The following is a 15,997-nucleotide window of genomic DNA, read 5'->3' as shown; positions in this document are numbered from 1 at the left end:
ATGACCACATCCTGTGCAACACCCACTCTACACAGCACAAGTGTTGTAAAACACCAACCTGCCCATTACTCCCTTCCTGAACCTCCTTAAATTGTCCTGAGGATAAAGCCTCAACCCTTTCACCCACTTCAGAAGATACTGGATGAAATGATCTTTGGCGACCTCTTCAATTCAATTGTGGCTGGTACCATGCCTCCTATGAGTAGCTGTAGCCATTTGGCATAGTGGGATAATGATATTGACAACAGTAACTAATACTCTTGAGCATTTAACCTGTCATGCAGGATTTTTTGATTTTCTCACATGAAACCTCAAACCTTATGAAGTTATTATCGTCATTTTACTGATGGGGAAACGTTGCTTCTCAGTGTGTTAGTTACTTCTTGCTGTGTAACAAATTACTCCAAAACTTAACAACTTTAAACAACATATTTTTATTTTCTTATGCTGTATCGGGGTCAGGCATCTGGAGGTGGCTTAGCTCGGTGGTTCTAGCTTGAGGTCTCTAACGAGGTGGCGGTCGAGCAGAGGGCTGGAGCTCTCAGTTCCTCCTCACAGGGGCCTCGCCACTGCGCTGCTTGAGTGTCACAACAGCGTGGAGACGGGCTCCCCTCAGTGAGTGATCCTGCAAAGAGAGAGCACGGAGGAAGCCACAATGACTCTTACAACCTCAGGTGTCTCAGATGTCACACAATGTCACATCCTCCTTTTCCTGTTCATTAGAAGCAAGTCACTAAATCCAGCTCACACTCAAGCAGAGAGGAATTAGACTCCCCCTCTTGAACGCAGGAGTATCAAAGAATTTGTGGACATCTGTTAAAGCTACCCCGTTGGTCTTTCTGCCTCTAGGGTCCACACTCCTGGATGCATTGCACAAGGATTATAGAAGAAAGTGCAAGTCCCAGCATCCCCTCCCGGGTAGCAATGTTACCAGACATTACTGCATCCCTTCCACAGCGATCCTTTGGGACAGGACCTATTGTTATTCCTATTCTCCAGATGAAGAAACTGAAGCCCAGACAGGCAAGTCATCTCCCAAGGTCACTTTGGGAATATCTTGCAGAGTCAGCATTTGATCCCAGGTCTGTCTGACCTCAGACCCTCTCACTGTGATAGCCAACGCTTGGAGATTTCCTGTGTGCCAGGCTCTGTTCCAGGCACGTCACATATGACCGCTCCTCGGATGTTCATGTCAGCCACACGAAGTAGATCCTCCCATTACTGGGCCCATCTCATGGATGGGAATATTGGGGCATAGAGAGATTCAGAAGTTGCCCGGGACAACACATGACTGGCAAGCAGTGGAAATGGGATTTGAACCCCTCAGCAAGCTGGTTCCAGAGTCTGCTTTTACCCTCCAGTGCTTCTCAAACACAGCACAGCTCTGTTTATCCTCCTTCTTGGTGGAATTTGCTGTATTTTCATGCTGGCTCTTAACTGCAGCCTCACTGGGGCAGGGTCCCTTGATGAATCTGCTTCAGTGATCATAACTCCAGGATGGGTATCTTGCCTTGCACAGATCAAAAGGGAGAATGCAAAGACAAGTGGGGCTTTTCTTCCCAAGAACTTGGGGCTGGTCTTTCCATCTCGTTTTTTAGCTTGTAGCAGATACTCTTGGTGCCTGCCCACCCCCGTGACCCTCAACCCCTCAGGACACACTAGACTGACATCTGCCAGCCACTGCATTTTGTTATCAAGAGCGTTACACTCTGGAGCCTCAATCTGTGAGTGACAGGAGCTGGTGGATAAACACTCCAGTTGCCTCGGCCCTCAGTTGGGATAACTCTGAAGAGTGCACTCTATGCTGCCTTCCAGAGGTGCCAGGGAGATTAAGATCCAGTTTCTCACTGTGTAACCTGCTTGATAACACACCTGCTGTGGGCTCTTTCCTTCCCTATCTCACTTACCCCTCACCAGCTGGAGTTTTGGTGGCCCTCTTTGCAGATCTACCCTTACCAGAATTCTTGTCTCAGCTTCTGCTTCTGGGGACCTGAACTAAGGTGTTACTAGACCTCCATATTTATTAGATTGCATGTGTGTGTGTTGGGTTGGCTTGGGAAGCTGGGAATGGGATGGGAGTGTTGTTGTGCATTGAGGTGATGATGGATATGATCAGATATAGTGGAGAGCTGAAGGCAGATGAAATGATTAAACTCTAGACTTTGGATTCAGAGGGTCCTGGATTCAAATCTCAGGTCCAAGTAATCTTGGACAAGTCACATCTCTTCTCCAACCCTCAGTTTCCTTTTGTAATTTTTGGTAAAATAGGTGAGGGTGGGAATCCCTACTTTACGATGTTGACATGATGATGAAATTAAATTTTGTTGGCAATGTGTCTACACAGTGCCTGGTACATGATGGCTATGGTGGTTATTTTTATGGAGCAGGCTGGGAAGAGACCCTTGAGTTGGGGCTTGCCTCATTGGAGTCAAGTGGTGGAAGCCCATTTATCATTGGGTGCAATGGAGGAAGGTGATGAGAGATGGGAGGTAGATGTTGGTGGGGAAAGGAAAAAGAGAGCAGGAGGGAAGGAGAGAGACATGGAGAGAGATAACATAGTGACACAGCAGCCAGACCAATTTTTCTTCACAGTGATGAGAGGAGAAAATAAGGGGTTTGCCACACTGTCCTCATTTAGTGGGAGCAACTCAGCAAAAAAGGTCATGATATTCTCACAGTGTTGAGCAATTCCAGCTCCACCCCTGCCCTCTTCCCGCACTTCCTGTAATTGAAAACCTGGAGAACAGAGAAAAGTTTCCTCTTTGAGTGACAGAAACGCAGCACGATGTGGACCTTCAGCTTGCTCCTCTTCTGGGGTGAGTGTGAGGCTGAATGGGGTACTCTGGGAAACCTGGGCTGGAAACAGGCTGTAGGAAAAGGAGGGCCATGGACCGTCCAGCCAAGAGGTCATAAATGTGGGTTGGACACTGCAAACACCTTTATTGGGGGACCTTCGACAAAAATCACTCTAGCTCAGGGAATTCCATCTGTCAGGGCAGATTTCGTTTATAGCCATTCACTTGACATGTATTTCCTGAGTACCTACTATGTATCAGGAGCTGTTCTAGGCAGTGAGGATAGAGAAGTGAATAAACAGATGAGGTTCCTACCCGTGGGGCTAACATCCTAGTGGGAGGGGGTGGGCGGAAAAGAATCCACTAACAGTAACAGCAACCACCCACTTACCATCATTCTAAGTTCCTCAAATATAGAATGCACTCAACCTCCACAGAATTTCTCTGATATTGGGTCATCAATAGCTCCATTTTACAAAGGAGAAAACTGAGGCAAAAGAGATTAAATATCTTGCCCAAGACAGCTTAGCTGGGAAGGGTGGAGTCAGGGTTTAAAACCAGGCAGTCTGGTCCAGAGTCTGTATGCTTTATCACTACACTATGCTACCACAAATAATAAACAAAAGCATTTCAGGTAATAATAAGTGCTATGAAAGAAGTTGTTATAGAGTGTGACTGGGGGTTGTATTGAAGGCGGAAGTCAGGAAAGACATTTCTGAGGGGATGATATTTGTGCTGAGATCAGAACAATGAGATGGAGACTTTCTGTCTGTCCTCTTATTGCTTCTTCTTTAGGCATCAGTTTTTCTTGGTATTGTTTATCTTCTATGTTGTGGTTTCCTTGACATGTCTTGTGAGTTTGGGTCATGGGTTCAAATCTAAGAATGAGGGATCTTTTCTAAGTGACAAGTGTGGGTTTCTCTGTTGTTGTAGAGTTTCTCCTATTTTATGAAGGAAGAAACTTAGGTATGATGATATTAAATAACTTCCCTGAGGCCACATGGTCTGTAATTGGTGAAGCCAGATTTTTAAACCCGCATATTTTGATGCCAGATTTGGTATGCTTAAATACGATACTCGGTTGCCTCTAAGATAATTCATGAGCAAGAGAATTTCAGTTAGTGATGGTGAGTTGGAGTGTTGGGAGTTTGGGTCTGTGGAACTGGTTGACTGGAAGGCTTCATCAGAAGGAGCAGATAAGTCATGGACTCCAAATGCAGGAATGCAGCGTTGTTGCTTTGGGGTGTCAGCACTGGTATTAGCCATTAGCACCCCTCATTATGCCCTGAAGTCAACCAGCAAAGAGTAGTGATGATGACTTTGATGATGTTGAAGGTGAGGGTGATGATAATGGTGGTGGTGGTGGTGGTGATGATGGTGGTGGTGGTGATGATGAAGAGGATGATGATGGTAGTGGTGGAGGTGGCAGTGGTGCTGATGAAGATGATGATGGTGGTAGTGATGAAGGTGATGATGACGGTGGTGAGGGATAATGATGATGATGATGATGATGATGTTGGAGAAGAGCTAAATGCTGGAGGACTACACTGCCTTTTAGATATTTAAAAAAACTAATTGCCCTACCATTTCATGAAATTTTAATACCACAGATAGACTGTACATCTATTTGTGTATTATATGTATATCTATATGTGTATTATACATAAAAGAGTAAGATTTTTTTCATCTTTCCCAAAAGAACCAAGTTTTGCCCTTTTGGGGGAGATGTCATTCCTTTTGAGAATGCGTGTTTTATTGTACGTCTTTGAAAACCGGCTGGAGCTATTTTTGTAATTGAAAAGAAAATGAATACAATCAAAATGAAAAACCAAAATAAAGTGCAGAAAAGCAGGAATGGTGGCTGTGAAGATTATGTGAAATAATGTATGTTTCTCACTCAATTGGGTCTCTCATGTAAGCTCATCAAACCTGAGGCCATGCCAGGAGTAATTTTTAAGGTTGAGCCCAAAAAGCTTCTTGCTGCTTCACGGTAGTTTTCTTTTCTTTCTACACAGGGGGTTGTAGTATATGTAGCTGCGGAATATTCGCATCAACCCCACCGGAATCAGCGGCATGGCGTAAGTTGGTCCAAGAGAATCCATATGTCCAATGTGGTGGGAGGACGTTTTCTGGAGAGGAGATTCTTTTGTTCAGAGGCTGACAGCTGGTCACTTGCTGAGAGCTAGTTAGTGGCAGAACAAAGGATAACTTCCAGGTCTCCTGGTTCCCACTCCAGGCTCTTTCCTTTGTGCCTTGGACTTGCTATGTGACCTCAGGCAAGTCACATAACCTCTCTGATCTTCAGTTTCCTCAGCTATGAAATACAGATAACAAGGTTCCTATCCCACAGGGATGTTGTGAATCTTGAATCAAAAGAGGTAACTTTGTAAACCACCTGGTATGTGTAATAAGAACTTCATAAATGGTAGTGTGGTGGGTATTGGGATGAAATTTAATCAAACTACAACTCAATGTGAAAAAATACATTTTTTATGTTTAATTAAGAATTCTCATCTTCCATATAAGCTCCTGTTGGATAGAGGAGGAAAACATTGTCAGCTCTTAGTGTTCTCAGTGTCTCAGTTTTTCGGTTTAGTCTTACTTGGAAAACCCAGTTTATATTGTGTGAAGACTTAATCTTTCAAAATTTCTCACCCTGCTCTTGTTCCTCCCAAGACGGCATCTGGGTGTTGGTGTAGGTGCAGCTTATGGGATCTTGCAGCTGTGAAGTGTGGACTCCAGGTGGGGTGCTTTGTCTACTGATGGAGCATGGTCCTACCTTGGTTCTTGCTTATCCATCAATCCTCTCAGAAGCCTCGGCATCTCCCAGGGGTCCATGCAGTAGCTCCTGGTGTCCATGTCCAGGCTACAGAAACCAGAAGAGTTTTCTTGGATCACCTACTAGCTCTCCCTGTCTGCTGTGTCTAATCCTTGGCCCCCGCACCATGTTGGGATGTGGCAACAGCAGAAAGAAAGCTTTTGTTGGGAGAAGTCACCCCTTAGCCTTGATGCCCCTAAATTCACCCACTCCTATCTGGAAGTCTCTGAGGTGACCCATCTCCACTTACATTTAGCCTTGAGGTGAGATGGCAGAGAAGCAGGAATCCTGGTGAGTCTTCTTCGTCTTATCTCTCTTTTAGCTTCCCACAGTTTTCTTTCTGCCTGTATAACAGGTATATCCCTTACATCATATCCTGAGTCCTCTCTACACCACAGCTTAATGAAATCTCTATCTTCCAGTCCTCCAAGCCTGGCTATTGAAAAATAAGATTTATTGAGATATAACATTGTGCAAGTGTAAGGCATACAATGTGTTGATTAGATACAGTTATATATTGCACAATGATTACCACCATAGCATTAGCTAAGACCTTCATCACCTCACATAATTACCATTTTTTTGTGGTGAGAACATTTAAGATCTACTCTCAGCAACTTTTAAGAATATAATATAGTATTGTGAACTATAGTTACCATTCTGTACTTTAGACCCCCCAAACTTATGCATCTTGTAAGGCTTTGCTTTCAAGACTATTGTCTTCTTGGGAACTAAAAAACCCAATTTGATAAGGAAAATCTGAACATTACCGTTTGGCTGTCATTGTGTGTCTGCAGCTAAGACATCTGAAATTTTCCTGAATGAGATGAAATCCTTTGGCAGAATGGGTTTGAGGAGGGGGGGGTCACATCCCTATAAGTGGAAAAGAGAAAATTACGTCAATATATTTCCAAAAAGGTCATCCTTGATTTAAAAAAACTATCATTTTTTAAATAATAAAAAAGTCTTTAATAAAAATTTTTAATAAACCTGAGCCCAGACAGCCTTTGGTTGGTGAGAAAGAGCTAATCTCCATAGTTCTGCGACCCCGCCCAAGCCTGGCACAGCATGGGTAAGTTAGGTGGATAAATAAAGAATATATGCCCCACATAGAGAGTGTGAGAAAAGTATGGTAGAGGGATGTACAAGGAATTTATAAACGGGAATTCAAAAGGCTTAACCTTTGAGAAAATTTGGTACCATCAGGATTAAAAATCCATAAACACAGGTGTATTAACTTTGTGAGAGTTCATTGAACTGTACACTTATGATAGTTGCACTTTTCTATATATATATATATATATTACCCTTAGTAAAATGTTATAAAAATGCACATACACTTGACACAGCAATTCTTCATCCAGGAATTTACTCCAAAGAAATAGTCATATAACATAGAGAGATATCTCACTATACACTCAAGGGTGTGCATGTTAGTACTATCCTGGTAACAACCTGGTATAAACTAAATGTTTGTTTACACTCAGGACTGGTTGGGTCAATTGTTGTGTTGGTGAGAATAACTCTAGCTACTGTAACAAATAAACCCAAAACTGTCAGTGGCTTAATAAAAAGAAATTTAATTCTTGTTTGTTTAATAGTCCAATGCAGATATTTCTGGCTAGTGAGTGGCTTTCCTCCACGCGATGATTCAGGGACCCAGATCCTTCTGTATTGTGGCTCAGCCAAGCTTAGGGTCTCAGAGTCTTCTGCAGACAGCGGCAGAAGGGGAAAGAAACAGTGGAGAAGGCACACCCACTTCATAAAATCCTAGGCCTGGCCGTGACACATGTCACTTCTACTCACGGTCACATGACCATACCTGGAAGCAAGGTGAGCTGGGAAATGTAGTCCATGGTTGGGCAGCTGCCTCCTAGTGACAATTCCACACCATAGAAAGGGGAGTGTGGAGTTTTTGTTTGATCTTTGGCTACCTCGCTATCTCTGGTGCATCTATAGCTCATGGATACAACGGAATACTATGCAGCTGTTAAAAAGCATGAGTTAGGTCTATATGGACTGACTTGGAAAGTTGTCCAAAATGTATTACTTTCTTAAATTTCTATTATAGAAATATTAAACAATCAGAGGCAGAGAAAATAGTATAACAAATGGCCATGTGCCCATTGTCCAGCTTCAACGCTTGACAAAAAAAATTTTGCTTCTCTTGGTTTGCAGGACATACTGTTGAGTGAAAGAGCAAGTAGAAATAGAACAGAGCTGCCCAAAAGAACTTTCCATGATGATGGACATGTTATAGATCCACAGCAGCCACTAGTCACATGTGGTTATTGAGCAGTTGAAAATGCTGTTGGCACTATCTTCATGCTGCCTCAAACCTACCTCAAACCAACAACCAAAAGAACCCCACACTTCCCTCAAGGCACAAGGACACTTCCTCTCTTCAGTTTCAAAATAGAGTTTCTCTGTCATATTTTGTTTAAGGGTGTGAGTCCAAAGGAAGGTTTTTGCTTCTAGACAAAGTAAAGCAGCTCTCTGCTAAAAAGAGGGCACATAGCTAGCAATAAACCCATATAAGAAAACAATGATCCTCAACTCCTACCTCACACCACACACAAAAATCACTACCAGATGGATCATAAACGTGAATGGTAAAATGACAAAGCTTCCAGAATATAGCATAGGAGAACATCTTCACCATCTTGGATTATGTAAATATTTCTTAAAAGGACAAAAGAAAGCACGTACAGTAATGGAACACATTAATAAATTGGGCTTCATTGAAAGTAAGAACATAAATTGATCAAAAGATATCACAGAGCCAGCCCTGGTGATCTGGTGGTTAAGATTTGGCACTCTCGCCACCGCTGCCTGGGTTTGTTTCCCAGTCGTGGAACCACACCACGCGCCTGTCAGTTGTCATACCATGGTGGCAGCTCACGAGAGAACTAAAACTAACAACTAAGATACACAACCACGAACTGAAGCTTTAGAAAAGGAAGAAAAGGGGCCAGCCCGGTGGCGAGTGGTTAAGCTCACACACTCTGCTTCGGAGGCCTGGGGTTCACAGGTTTGATCCCGGCGTGGACCTGCACACTGCTCATCGAGCCATGCTGTGGTGGCGTCCCACGTACAAAAAATAGAGGAAGATTGGTACAGGTTAGCTCATGGACAAACCTCCCCACCAAAAAAAAAAAAAAAAAGAAAGAAACAAAAGCCATCATAAAGAGTGAAGATAAGCTATCATAAAAGATACACTTGTAATATATATCTAACAAAGAATTCATGTTTTTTTAAAAAGCATCCTACAAATCAGAAAGTAAAAGAGAGACCACCCAATTTTGAAAATGGCAAAGACATTAACAGGCACTTCATAAAAGAGCCTACCCAAATGGCCAACAAGCAAATAAAAATTTTACCATTTTTAGTGCCCAGAGAAATCCAAATACAAACCACAATGGAGTATTACTACATATCCCCAAGAATAGCAAAATAAAAGTCATAAAAAAAAGCAGAAAACACACTGACTCTATAAAGCACTGGTGAGGATACAGAATAACTGGAACTCTTAAACACTGTTGGTGGGAATGTAAAATTTTAAAACCACTCTGGAAAACTGTCTGGCAGTATCTTCTAAGCTGAACAAATGTGTATCCTATATGCAGCCATTCTAATCCTAAGCAGACATGCACACTCATGTGCACCAAACACACACACAAGCACGTCTATAGATACATTCTTCTTTTTTTTTTTTAATAAAGATTGGCCCTGAGCTAACACCTGTTGCCAATCCTCCTCTTTTTGCTAAGGAAGGTTGGCCCTGAGCTAACATCTGTGCCCATCTTCCTCTACTTTATATGAGACGCCGCCTCAGCATGGCTTGATGAGCGGTGTGTAGGTTCAGGCCTAGGATCCGAACCCACGAACCCCAGGCTGCCAAAGCAGAGTGTGTGAACTTAACTGCTATACCACTGGGCCAGCCCCAGATGCATTATTCTTAATAGCTTAAAACTGTAAATAACCCCAAAATGCGTCAGCCATAGGATGGAACGTAAATTTTAAAATACACAAAATGGAATTCTACAAAGCAATGAAATAGAACAAATTATTGCCACATGCAATCACATGGATGAACCTCCCAGACACAATACTGAGCAAAAGAAGCTAGAGAAAAAAGCAGTACGAGTTGCATGATTCCATTTCTATGGAAATCAAGAACCAGCAGCACTAGTCTACAGTGACAGAGGTCTTAACGGTTGTTACCTTTGAGGAGGTAAGTCCATGGAGGGGACTCAAGGTGGCTTCTGGGGTGCTGGTGGGGTTTTTTGTGTGTGTGAGGAAGATTAGCCCTGAGCTAACATCTGTTGCCAATCTTCCTCTTTTTGCTGAGGAAGATTAGCCCTGGGCTAACATCTGTGCTCATCTTCCTCTACTTTATATGTGGGACACCACCACAGCATGGCTTGATAAGTGGTACGTAGGTCTGCACCTGGGATCCGAACCTGTGAACCCTGGGCCACCGAAGCCGAGCGTGTGAACTTAACCACTATGCCACCAGGCCGGCCCCAGGGTGCTGGTGTTTGATATCTTGATTTAGGTGGTGGTTTACAGATGTGTCCCCTTTATAAAAGATTTTTGAGCTACTCATGTAAGATTTGTGTACTTCTCAGTAAGTCTGTTACATTTAGGTAATAAATAAATTAAGTAACTATTGAGTGAGTGAATGAATACAGAAATTTATAAATAAATGGGGCATAGTAAAATGGAGTCAAATGTGTGGAATCATGGTATTCCACACTAACGCACCTTTAGTCCAGGGGTTTAAAAGGCATTTCTAACAGTAAATGTCTTAGAAAATTCAATATCTATGTGTATACCACATATATAAGTCTGTTTGAAACTGGCAAAAGCGAGTGTTAATATCCTCACATACAGTTAAAAGTGTAATTTTATATACCAGAGCCAGATTCTGGGCTCCGTCCAGCTGAAGTTGTTAAGGAGAATTCTCTGAGCTGCAAACTGCCCTTCTGTTTTTAATTCCTAGAAACCGAGGTTAGATTAGGGACAAGGAAAACCAAGGAGTTCTCTTTCGCTTGCTGCACCATCGAATAGACACCACAGACATTTGACTATCCCAGTCAGAAGATGCTTCCTTCCAAGTCTTTTCGTTTGGTTTTAGGTTTCACAAGATACTGTCTTCAACTGAGTGAATTTCTCTTAAATGCCATGTAGCAAGTGGGAAAGCTTACAGAAAATTTTATCTCACCATTTTTAGTACAGTAAATCTGGAATGTTCTTAAAACAGATTTGAGTCTAGTGCCTCTAATTCACACTGTTAGAGCAATCTTACACAGTAAACACGGAGAGAAAAGCCAGCGTAGAGTCACCTCTGACCACATAGGGATATGACCTTCCCTTTTCTCTGAAAATCCTTTACTGAACTGCAACTTGAGACATGTAATTCAGCATAAAAGCTTTTGTGCAGCCATTTTGACAAGTCTAAACGTTCAAGCAAAACATATAACTCCACTTAAAACAACCATAATTCAAGCAAATGAGTTTTCAGAGGGAAGTTTATGTAAAATCATGCTGTCCATCATATATTTAACTGGACCAGGAATTTAATGGAAGTGTTTATCTTTGTTTCCCTCTTTTAGAAGAAACATAACCAGACAAACACAAAGAACCCCAGGAACTGAAACACACAAAAGATACGAAGTTGAAAACGTTTCCAAGTTATCATGGTGTAAGGATATTTCAGTTGATCTCCAAGCTTTCACAAGAGACTCCTAAGTCAGGGGTTCAGAGGACTCTTACAGAAAGATATCCCGTCCACCTCTGACCCAGAATTCTTCCCCTCTTCCCTGTGTCCCCTATGTCATCTTGTCCCCTTTGGAGCCTCCAGTAAGGCTCCTTCCCCTCTGCTTCTCAACTACTTGGTACAAAGGCTAAAACTCAAGTAAATAGATGCCGAGATTTCCACATATGGCCAGTTGGCATATTTTCATTGCTTGCATCTGGGGGAAAAGTTTTCCAGTTTACTTTTAAGGACCTACATTTTCACTTATAGTTCAAAAATATCTCAGTTCACTCAGACATCACTATAATCTTGTATAGCTAGTTTCCACAGTCTAGATGATAGGATCTGCATCTATGGTAATGTTTTGGATAAGCTATCACTTTGCTCTAAGTAAATTGTCCACTTAATGTTCTTTATTTACTCAAGACACATCTCTATAATGAGTAGACATCTTTATATTAAAATCAATCCTTGATTTTATTTGTCCATCAATAAAAAAAATTGCTTTTTTACCCTGAAGAAAATCCTAACCCAACGTTTGATACAACCTATACAAATTTTATCGTAAATGAAGGCTTTCCTAGAACAGTGGTATAAAAATTTCACTTATCTGTAGATACTATGAAAATTATTATGTTTAACTTTTAAATACAGAAATAGCTGAATGAAGGGCAGTGGTAGGATCTGGGGAGAAGAAGGGGTAATCAAGGGAGGCCACCCTGAACCTAACCCAGGGTCCAAATTACTAAATTGAACTAAGTTTGAGAATTGGGAGAATAGAATATACGCTTTGCTAATCGAGAGATATCCAAATGTTATTGGTAGAAACCAATATATTTACTTATTTATTCAATAAACATTTTGGGGGCTCTCTAAGTGTGCTAGACACTGTTCTATGTGACGAGGATTTGGAAATGACCAGGACATGGTCCCTGACCTCAATGAATGCAGAGTGAATTGGAGGAGACAGATAAGAAACACAAACAATACACATATTTGTTTTCTAGTACCACAAACTAAATGGCTTAAACAACAGAAATGTATAGTCAGTCTCACAGTTCTGGAGGCTAGAAGTCCAAGATCAAGGTGTCAGCAGATTGGTTCCTTCTGAGGGCTGTGAGGAAAATCTCTACCATGCCTCTCCCCCAGCTTCTGGTAGTTTCCTGGCAATCTCTGGCATTGCTTGGCTTGTAGAAGCATCACCCCAACCTCTGCCTTCATCTTCACCTGGTGTTCCGCCTGTGTGTGTCTGTGCCATACTTTCCATTTTTATAAGGACACCAGTCAGGTTGGATTAGGGCCCACCCTATGTCATTATGATCTCATCTTAACTAATTATATCTGCAATGACCCTATTTCTAAATCAGGTTACACTCTGAGGTACTGCGGGTTAGGATTTTGACATAAAAATTGGGGTGGGGTGGAGTGGGGACACAACTCAATTCAAAACCATACAGAAAGAAAGGCATTCAACCTCCCTCTAATCATCCACAGACTTTCCTTAATGGCCTCCATTCCTACCACCTATTTCCAAGTCAGTCCCCTGTCCCTACCATCTGCCCCAGTGGGAGGCTGGCTGCCTGCAGAGCTAAAATCTCAATGAATGGGAGCTACTGCAACTGAGTGTGCACAATAGCTGTGTGAGGGTCCTTGCCTTCTACTTAACTTCCAAAGCAAAGCCATATGTCAGAACCCAGAATACTGAAGTTCCAAAAAAATAAATCGGAGAACTCAGTAATACATTCCCTGACAGAAAATGATTCATTTCACTTGTGTTGCCAATTCAAGGATAGAATTGTGCTTGTGGACACATTTTTTCTGGAGCTGTGGGGAAAATATTGATATCGTTTGGTACTTTTTTCTCAGTAAAACCTACACTTCATAGTGTTTATAGTCAACTTGAGGAAGCATTCCAGCTATCACACTCCTAGGGAAATATTTTAGACTTAAGGATGTAAATAATAGGAAAATGACAATACAAAACAGATCTCCGAGCTTCCAGAATTTTTGTCTCTGCAGGTCTATGCTCTGTTTGCTCACGCTCATGGCTCCATCAGCAGCCTCAACGTGAAGATCATTGATGCCTCTCTTCTGAGTGCCACTCAGGGCTCTGCCTCTTCCCCTAATATGCTGTTCACTACCTCCCACTCTTAGCACTGTCTTGAGTTTTCTCTTCGGTCGGTCAAATGCCTTTGGTTTATCTGGTTTCCTTGGTTGGGAGACTTCACTAACCACTTACCTTACCCTAGCTTGACCACACCCTCAGTATTCTGCTCTGTTCTCCTTGGTCTGTACCATGCTGCTCTTCTTTTAAACATATTTTTGTGAAAACGTAGAAATGTGGCAATGAGCTGAGAACACACTCAGAATTCTGTCTTAGCTGAGCTAAATTGCTAATAGGCCATTGTCCACCCCAGACAGACATCCCCAATTCCAGGCTTTAGTTCTAGGCCCACTAGCTGTAGCTCTGGGATACACTCAGGATATTCTATGGCTTCCATGGTTTCTCTGATCCAGCACTGAAAACCAAAAACAAAAACAGAAGAGCTCACACCTGGGGAGGCTAAGAGGTCTTTAGTGAATCATACGTCATACACTCAAGGTCTTTAGAATTACAAAGTGCCCAGTTGAGACAAAGGACCACTATCTTCTTCCGCAGATGGCATCTTCAGGCTGGAAAGAGGTGCCCTCATGAGGAAAAGAATCCCTCCACTAAAATGAGGTCAGAAGGAAGCTCCACCCTCAATTAAAAGAGGGGCCAGAGTCCTTCATTTACTACTGTGAAGGGATTAGAGGAATATAAGGCAAAGGCCTTTATAGAATAGGGCTGGAAGCCCTGTAACTTGACAACGGTTCTATTTTTTATTTTAGTCCCTTGTCTGTTTCCATGGAAGAATTAGCTGTAAAACTTGAAATAAAAAAGTTCAAGGAAGGCACAAGAAAGGCAATGAGGAGGATTCTCAGAAACCAGCATGGATCAACTCTCACCTCCATATTTGTGTATCAAATGGCTTCTGAGAAACACTGCTGTGGTTGACTAAAATAAAAAGAGAAATCTCGTACCACCATCCCCACCACTACCACCACCATCAGCAGCAACAACCATCAGAAACACTGTCAGTTGCCTCCATTTAGTTCAGAAAATGAAGGCAAAATACTTTGATGAGGAAAACACTTTTCACTCAGTTACTCATAAGAATTCTGGCTAGTACCCAAACCTCTTCCTGGGCCCTGGTAATTCTCCTTTACTGAACAATTTTGGGTTAGAACTTCGCAGGAAGAAGGAAGTTTAGTAACTCATTTTGGAAAACTTTGATATTTATCACATCTACCTGTCAATGCTATAAATGAAACCGCATGAGCTAAAACAGTGTACTTCTGAACACAGCCATATCCTTCACCAGGCAAAGGCAGAACAGCTATATGCACTCTACCACGCAGTGTGGTTCCTTATGTGGGTGGTCTTAATTCAGCTAATCAATGTTACCTTAGAATCCAGCAGTGACTGCTCGGAGCAGAGTTCTCAATCATTCATAAGATCCTGTACATGTCTATTTCACTACACTTTCACATTGCTTTATAAGTGTTTGGGTCTGATGCCCCCATTAGACTGCAACATTTCTGAAGGCAGGAGCTGTGTATTACTTGTCATTGTATTACCATAACCTAGCAGAGTGGCACATAGTAGGTATTTAGAAAGTGTTTGCTGAGTAAACAAGTCAACTAATAAAAATGGCTCCTTTTTCATTTTCTTTATGCTGATTTTAAATGTATAATTCGGTGACGCTTTCTGAAAGAACAGATTCACTGGTAATGGCCTAAGACATATATGTATGCTAGATATTTGTACTAATGTGTACACAAATCTTCAGGACTCTGGGATAACATAAAATTAAATTAAGTGGCAATCCAGTGTATGGAGTTTTATTTGTTTCTTTGTTTTAGTTTGCTTTTGACTTTGATGAAAAATAAACGACTGTTTTGATATGTCTACATCTGTCTCTGCTCATAACTAACCTTTGTATTTTATTAAGTCAGATATCTGCTAACTAGAACAAAAAGTAAAGGTGCACGATGGTGATGAAAAATAATGTCAACCCCACTATTATTTTATCTAGGACACTTTTACATGCCAGATTCAGAATGTTAGCATGAATGCAATGATAAACAATTAGTATAATCTCTCATTGGGTATATTCTGTCTGTGGTCTTTAAAATATATCCAGGGCCGGTCAGGGGCATAGTGGTTAAGTTCACGTGTTCCACTTTGGTGGCCCAGGGTTCGCCGGTTCGATCCTGGGCACGGACCTGACTGAGGCAGTGTCCCATATAGAAGAACTACAACTCTACAACTATGATATACAACTATGTACTGGGGCTTTGGGGAGAAAAAAGAGAAAGAGGAAAATTGGCAACAGATGGTAGCACAGGGCCAATCTTCCCAGAAAAAAAAAATCCAGAGTCCTGAAATAATATTTCCATTTAAAGTCTCCTGGATGTTTTAGGTCATTCTTCTGACTGAAAACGTTTAAGCAAGACATTAATTCAGGATCACAGTAAGATGTTTCTATCGTGGTCATGTCTGACATGTCATTCTGGACTCTGTCTCTTGATTTTCAGGCC

The 15,997-nt window shown here is 41.9% G+C and overlaps 1 pseudogene across 1 annotated transcript in view; it reads right to left on the bottom strand.

Moving 5' to 3' along the window:
- Positions 1 to 410: 410 nt before the first annotated feature.
- The window catches only part of LOC147911561 (uncharacterized), a 76,851-nt pseudogene continuing 61,264 nt past the window's right edge, over positions 411 to 15,997 (bottom strand). Inside the window, exons 8-10 of the transcript XR_015550849.1 lie at positions 13,614 to 13,893; positions 6,384 to 6,486; positions 411 to 625 (exon numbers count right to left, since the gene is read on the bottom strand). The product of XR_015550849.1 is annotated as an uncharacterized LOC147911561 (transcript). The remainder of the gene's footprint in view (positions 626 to 6,383; positions 6,487 to 13,613; positions 13,894 to 15,997) is intronic.

The sequence above is a fragment of the Ceratotherium simum genome, unplaced genomic scaffold (assembly GCF_057802395.1).
Source record: "Ceratotherium simum simum isolate JZ-2026a unplaced genomic scaffold, ASM5780239v1 HiC_scaffold_43, whole genome shotgun sequence".
Taxonomy (NCBI): Eukaryota; Metazoa; Chordata; class Mammalia; order Perissodactyla; family Rhinocerotidae; genus Ceratotherium; species Ceratotherium simum.
Note: the sequence above shows the minus strand (reverse complement) of the source record. Positions and strands in the feature narration are given on the sequence as shown.